The sequence below is a fragment of the Schistocerca americana genome, chromosome 6, assembly GCF_021461395.2.
Source record: "Schistocerca americana isolate TAMUIC-IGC-003095 chromosome 6, iqSchAmer2.1, whole genome shotgun sequence".
NCBI lineage: Eukaryota > Metazoa > Arthropoda > Insecta > Orthoptera > Acrididae > Schistocerca > Schistocerca americana.
The window spans coordinates 557,121,222-557,128,820 of NC_060124.1; the positions used below are offsets into that span (position 1 = coordinate 557,121,222).

At 44.7% G+C, this 7,599-nt stretch overlaps 1 pseudogene; it reads left to right on the forward strand.

Moving 5' to 3' along the window:
* Positions 1 to 6,910: 6,910 nt before the first annotated feature.
* Positions 6,911 to 7,028, forward strand: LOC124620528 (annotated as a pseudogene).
* The last annotated feature ends 571 nt before the right edge of the window (positions 7,029 to 7,599 follow it).

Sequence of the window (7,599 nt, forward strand, 5' to 3'; positions counted from 1 at the left end):
TCTGCCTGTTGAGGGTTTTCCAGGTCCCATCTCGGAGATGGCAGCCTGACGGTAGGTCTCTTTTCTGTCCATAACTCTCCAGGATAGTTTGTTCTCCACAGCTCAGTTCGGCGGACTTCTGCTGAACTTGGAATGTTGTAAGTACGAAGCTTCTTTTGAATTTTAATCGCGACAGAGAGTTCGGAGCAATGGATGCCTTGAATATTTTTCCTGCTTCGTCTTTTCGTTCTCTGCCGTCTTCTTACATCTGGAGTGCTACTCCCATGAGTGGAGATATCTCGTTGACTGGGGTCCGCCTTAGGCACCCTGTGACTATGTGGTCTGTCTTATGAAGTGCCACATCAACTTTGTCAGCATATGCAGAATTCCCACAGACTGCTGCAGCGTTCTCCGCAGTAGAGAAACACTGAAATGGTGTATTAAAAAAATTGATATGTGGTCATAAGCACTCCGTCTTCAGGCCACGAGTGGTCTACCGGGACCATCCGACCGCCGTGTCATCCTCAGTGGAGGACGCGGATAGCAGGGGCGTGGGGTCAGCACACCGCTCTCCCGGTCGTTATGATGGTATTCTTGACCGAAGCCACTACTAGTCGGTCGAGTAGCTCCTCAATTGGCATCACGGGGCTGAGTGCACCCCGAAAAATGGCAACAGCGCATGGCGGCCTGGATGGTCACCCATCCAAGTGCCGACTACGCCTGACAGCGCTTAACTACGGTGATCTCACAGGAACCGGTGTATCCACTGCGGCAAGACCGTTGCCCATATGTGGTCGTAACAAAAAACTTTATTCGAAAAGCGAGGAAAGAACTAAGTAATAATTGCCTTACGACACCTCACATTCGACGAGAACAGAACTACATTTCTACATTACTGTTGTACCGAATATGATGTAATTTACTGGCAAAAAAACTTAATTGAAATTTAAAGGAAGCTTATATTATTTCAATGACAGTTTTATAGAATTCCGTAAGTCGATTTTTCTCAAGTGTTGCAGTTTTGAGTTTTCCCACTGTTCTTGCCTGGGTGCATTATGTATCTGTTCACTGACTGCACACCTGGAACTACTGAACACTTACTGCTCCAAGTAGCAGCTCTCTACAGATGGCCAGCGCATCAGGCCTGAAGATACGCATCAATGCTTGGGAGCAAAATTAGATCGCACTATAATCTGTAAGTGAGTACGACGAGATCCTATCAACAGACCATTTACTTGTGTGTAAAGTGCATGGGTATGAGGATATAAACAAGCTCTCTGACTCAGCCATAGAATGTTTGTAATACCGTAGAGAATACTGTAGTTCGGTTTAGAGCTATAATGATGACGTAGTTTATACGTCACGTGGTGATTACCTTTGTAAAAGCCGAACGAGTAAATAAATAATTTTCGCATAATGTGAGCTGGAAAGAAGATAATTTTGCACTCCGTTTGTACAGTGTCAGGACGGCACAGACATCGAAGTAACTCATATTATCAGTTCCAAATACCTTCCCTATTAATAAGAACAGTGCCACGAGAAATTTATATCATTTCATGCGTACTTATGTTCCTCCTATCGAGCTTTGGCAATTTTATCTCTGAATACGTGTTACTCACATCATTCTTGATTGTCCATTATGATTATCCGGGCTGTTATGCCGTGGTCGGTTGATGAATTCTGTGTCAATTCCCAACGTTTTGTCCCCGTCTGCGGGAGACATCTTCAAGGGGGTCTGTAGCTCGATGGAAGGTCCAACACACCCGCTGGCTCGCTAATGACTGCGAGTCAGCGTGTGTGTTGGACCTTCAATCGAGCTACAGACCCCCTTGAAGATGTCTCCCGCAGACGGGGACGAAACGTTGGGAATTGACACAGAGTTCATCAACCGACCACGGCATAACAGCCCGGATAATTATAATGGACATGACATTTCCAGCCTTGAAAGTCTACATTTTAGTATCATTCTTGACTACCTGTCATTAGAATTCTAACCTTCCTCTTCCCTCGAGATTCGTCCTCCTTTCAGTATCAAGTTGACTATTGCCGTTAGCCTCAGAACATGCTCTCCTTAGTTTAAATCGTTAATGTCTGTGCACGTTACTTACTTTTTTAAGCACCACACTTGCACGTTTAGCGGAAGCCTCACGTAAATGTTGACTCCCACATGCTCTGACGTAACCATCGACCAAGAAGTATTTCTGGGAGATTGAAATTGACCTATCTGTGACGGTTCAACTTCGTCACGGACGCTAACAGATTTGGACGCCCGCCCAGGAATCGAGAGGGCGCTCCGCCGTCGCTTCGACGCTTCTGCCTTCTCGCGCACTCACAGGTCCTGGGTGTGGAGGACAGCAAGTGAGCGAGGCGGGAACGGCGTGGCCTACACGGGCACGTCTTGCTAGATGTGCCAGCCCGGCGCGTGCCGAGAATCGTTAATGGACCCTCCATCCGGGTTATGATGTCGGGACATGAACCTGCTCTGTGTCTCTTGTCTATACGCAATGTTTGGCTTGTTAAAAAGTTGTACAGTGGTAAGCTGCAACGGGTTACTGGCGCTAGCGTTTAATCACACAAGGTTAACGTATAAACTACAGACTGTGGCCATACAGGGTGTTTCTGAAAGAGCGTGCAAAAGCTTAACAGGACATAGTGAATGCTCCACTGAACAAGGTGATATAGGGAACCCGGAGTCGGAGAAGCCAGCTTAAGGAGATATGGAAATCAACTTGTCTTCCACTTTGTCTAGCATTTGAGCTGTGCGTGGCTCATGGATATTTGCTGAAAGTTTATTGCCGTTGTGTTGTCTTTTCTTTTAGCCCGGTTTCAGCTACTTAAAACTTAAGGCTTATGGTCATATTTTTTGTAAAATTTTGGAAAATTAATTGCGGGCCTTCAGCCTTGGTGCCTTATTTTTAAAATTACCTTTCAAGCTTAAACATTGCAGCTTGGAACCTGTCATATGACAAAACAAAAGTGATGTTGTTATTCAATTGAAAAGTTGGAAACTGAGATTTCGCTTACTGTTTTATCAATTACAATTGGCGTAAGAATCATGGATTGACCATTGTCATAAAATGTTGCATTGTGAAATGTGAATAGTCTTTACTTGCAGTTTCGCGTGGCTTGAAGCAGTCACAGCTAGCGTGCTATTGATTAAGAAATTGCATTATCGTCTTTCTAATTACTTCATGATCGTAGATACGATCATACCCAGTCGTGAAGTTATAGTTATGACAAAACAATTTCCTAAGGGACCAGAAAGTTCCTAAGGGCGCAAAAACAACTGTAACATCACACAAAAGGGAAATTCAATATTAAAGCTGATGCAAGAAGACGATAAAACAATTTTCTTTTTTGTCAATGTAACACGCACATTGGACCTCCGATCTTGGTGTTTGTAATCTTAGCAAAATGTGTAATTAAAATGAAAATAATACTGAGGAGATAATAGGAATGAGCACTGCTAACTGATTCAGTATTCCCAGAACAAATATTTGTTATAACTAAAACATATATCGTACCTTCTGCTTAGTACTACAATGACGGAAGATTCTTATGTCCGTGTCATGTCCATTGAGCGCTCTTTTATATAGCCATTGTCCTCTTGAGTCGCTCGTGCGTCGTCACGATAAGTTATAACAGTTCTTCTTTTTACACTTCACTCAAACGTAGACGGAACACGTTTTTATTAATTTAGTAAAAATTAGATCAGACCGCCATAAATCTGCGTCCGTCTTACTTAAGAAAAACAGTACAAGTGTTTAGCGCTCAAGGCTTCATTTGTTCTCCAGCGAACAAGTAGTGAAGGATCGCATATCTATCCGTATTCTTCTGTTTATATTTCTGCCCGAAGACGACGAATTGGCTCTGAGCACTATGGGACTTAACATCTGAGGTCATCAGTCCCCTAGAACTTAGAACTACTTAAACCTAACTAACCTAAGGACATCACACACATCCATGCCCGAGGCAGGATTCGAACCTGCGACCGTAGCGGTCTCGCGGTTCCAGACTGAAGCGCCAAGAACCGCTTGACCACTCCGGCCGGCTTTGCTGTTTTAATGAAGCCAAAAATAGCGAATATCACAAACCTTATTCTTAAAATTACATTTCAAGCTTAAACATCGTGGCCTTCTGCCTTTGAAAGGTTATGGTAATTTATTTTAAAATCTTGAAAATGTTATTGTGGGCCTTCAGCCGTTTGTGTTGCACCTTGTTCATGTTTGTCTATCCACCCTTGCCTTGAGGCTTTCAGCTTTGTAATCGTAACTGCGTGTTTTCAGTCAGTTGAAATTTACCTTGTTGATTTTTAAGATTTCTTGTTTAGAGGCCTTCAGCCGTGAAAGATTAGGAGTTTGAAACTCGTACTTGTAAAAGTTCGGCTATGTGCTGCTTTGGTTGTAAATGTGTTACTACATTACAATAAATTGCAATTTTAAGGTGAAACTGACCCCAACCTTATTTGGCCCTTTCCACAATCCTAATTACCTGTTCTGTCTAACGGATTTGACAGACGTCTCAGCGTTAGCGTTTCCAGCTTATTTACAACTCACATGTGTACAAGTTTACACACACTGTGCTGATTATTTGCATGTACTTTCTTGGCTGGCATTGTAGGCGAGAGTCTCATTGGACCATATCTTCTACGTCGCCGCCTGAACAGCCATCTGTTCTTTAGGTTCGTGCAAACAGTTCTGCCTGAGTTGTTGGAGGACGTAGCCTTAGCCGTTCGTGAGAAGACGCAGATTCAACATAACGGTGCAGCGTCTCACTTCAGTGTTGATCTCCGCAACTACCCTAGTGCTGTATTTCCTGGTCGCTGGATTGGAAGGGGAGATCCTATCCTGTGGCCTGGGGGGTCACCTGACCTGAATCCCCTTCATTATTTCCTACATCTCGCCACTTAAATCTAATCCATGGGTGCAGTGCCTGCACTTAAAATACCTTAGCCAGCCGTTACTTGCCTTAAAGGATGAACAATCAAGCTTCTGAACTAAGATCTTAGGTTTTTCACAAAGAATCACGGACGCAGTGCCTGCACCTAAAATACCTTAGCCAGACGTTACTTGCCTTAAAGGATGAACAGTAAAGCTTCTGAGCTAAGATCTTACCTTTTTCACCAAGAATTGGACCCGAAATTCGGTTTCCCATAAAACGTTGCTCGAAAACCACTTGAAAATATCATCTCCTAAAGTTTTTTTTTGCTGCTGCTTTCTTCGTTTTTCTTGCAGAACTTCGATCTTCCTTTCCTAGCACTGACACGGAGTGTAAAAGTGTAGGTTTGCTCCTTTCAATGTCTGAAATCATTGCTTGTCCAACACTGTACATCTCAGCCACTTGTTTACCCGTAACTCCTTTATCTCATTGATCTATAATTTTTACTTTACCCATTAACGATAGAATAACACATTTTCTTTTCGAAACTGTGGTGAACGACCGAAAGCACTCAAAGACGAAACAACGCGTGAAGTCAGCAGGTCCACGACACACAGACAGATTAGTAATCAAGAGGAACAGTAACACTAGGGCTGGGCCAGCTATTGTTTCGTGCCTAGTTGTCAAAGATGGGGTGTCTAGGAAACTTGCTCCTCGCTAGACAACAACTCAAGCAAATCATATTAATGAGTTTTGTTATAGAAAATAAATGACAATAGTTAACTCTGACAACAGCACAGAAGTGCTGCAAGCATAGGGCGACATGATATATAATCAATGTCCTTCAGTATAAGGATTCAAATACAGCTGAGATAATACACTGGATGAACTTCCTGGCGGATTAAAACTGTGTGCCGGACCGGGACTCGAAGCTGTGAGGACGGGGCGTGAGTCGTGCTTGGGCAGCTCAGTTCGTAGAGCACTTGCCCGCGAAAGGCAAAGGTCCCGAGTTCGAGTCTCGGTGCGGCACACGGTTTTAATCCGCCAGGAAGTTTCATATCAGCGCACACTCCGCTGCAGAGTGAAAATCTCATTCTGAATACCGTGGATGCTTCTGTCCACGTCGCTGTTCTCGACGCTGTAAGTAGGCTGTTTAGTTTTTTATGTTGGTAACGCCATGTAGCGCTCTATATGAAAATCACTGACTGTGCTGTGTGCAATCTGTGGCTGGTTTGCATTGTTGGAATTTGCTATTGTAGTGTTGGGCAGTTAACAGCGCGTAGCGTTTCGCAGTTGGAGGTCAGCCGCCAGCAGTGGTGGATGTGGGGACAGATATGGCAGAATTTTAAGAGCAGACGATCTGGACGTGTGTGCGCCAGAAAGAATAAATTTGTAATACTGGATATCATGAACTAAAAATCTTGTGTGTCAGTTTAAGCACAGTCATTTACGATTTTTCTAAGGGGACGTTTCAACGCTTCTGTAGAACTGAGCCGCGACCAGTCGGAAGCGGCACTTACGTTCTCTTCACCTAGAGGACGCTGCTGTCGCGTTGTCGTGCTGGAGAGGGGTCGGTCAGCGTGTAGTTTGCTAACGTGTTCTTCACAGCCCTCTAGGCTCTAACGTTCCCGACTGGCGTGCCGGCGCTTGACCTTATGCCGGAACACCAGTCACCTAGCAAAGGTGAGTTATCGTTCCAATATTGATTGTGCTACGTCTACACCAACTTTGCTGCAGGAAGGACAGAAGCGCGCGTAGACAGTATTATTATTTTGCCATTCGGATGATAAGCGACTCGCATAGCCGAATAATTGGAGTTTTACCTTACGTAGGAATTCACACTTATACCAGATGTAAACACTTTCCGCTTTATACCTACCCATGCTTGCCTGTTAGCCAGGCAGGCAATCAGCAGAACGAACAGGCTGCTCTACTCCCATCCAAGCAAAGCTACGCCCAAACCAAGCAGGTTAAATAAATCTTGCTTGCCTACCCGTCTTTCCGCTCTGCTACGCTACGTGGCAGTTTATTCCTTACGCTTTCATTGTAGTGTGCCACCGGCCTTGCCGCAGTGGTAACACCGGTTCCCGTCAGACCACCGAAGTTAAGCGCTGTCGGGCTGGGCTAGCACTTGGATGGGTCACCATCCGGTCTGCCGAGCGCTGTTGGCTAGCAGGGTGCACTCAGCCCTTGTGAGGGAAACTGGGGAGCTACTTGATTGAGAAGTAGCGGCTACAGTCTCGGAAACTGACATACGACCAGCAGAACGGTGCGCCGACCATATGCTGCACCGTATCAGCATCCAGTGACGCCTTTGGGCTGAGGATAACACGGCGGCCGGTCGGTACAGTGGGGTCTTCCAAGGCCTGTTCGGACGGAGTTTGAAGTTTCATTGTAGTGTTATGAGCAGGGATCCGTAGTTGCTGAAAGGTTCTTTTTTACCAGTGTATCGCAAGACGAGGCTGAATATAATACAGATTAGTCTTTGGCCATTGTAGGTCAGAGAGTGGTGGATTTTATTTCCCCTTTTCTCCTTTTCGACCTTTTTCGGATTAATTTATTTACTTCAGATAGTTATGTCTTTCTCTGCAACATCACCTTTTTTCGACTATGCTTGGCTATTCTCAATTCGAACCATCATCAGGTCACCTCTAGTACATGATTTCTGTAGTAAGCCGAACTATCTCCGAAAAATATCCTTCACATCTAAGAACGTGAAGATGTCCATTATACTGCAACGCA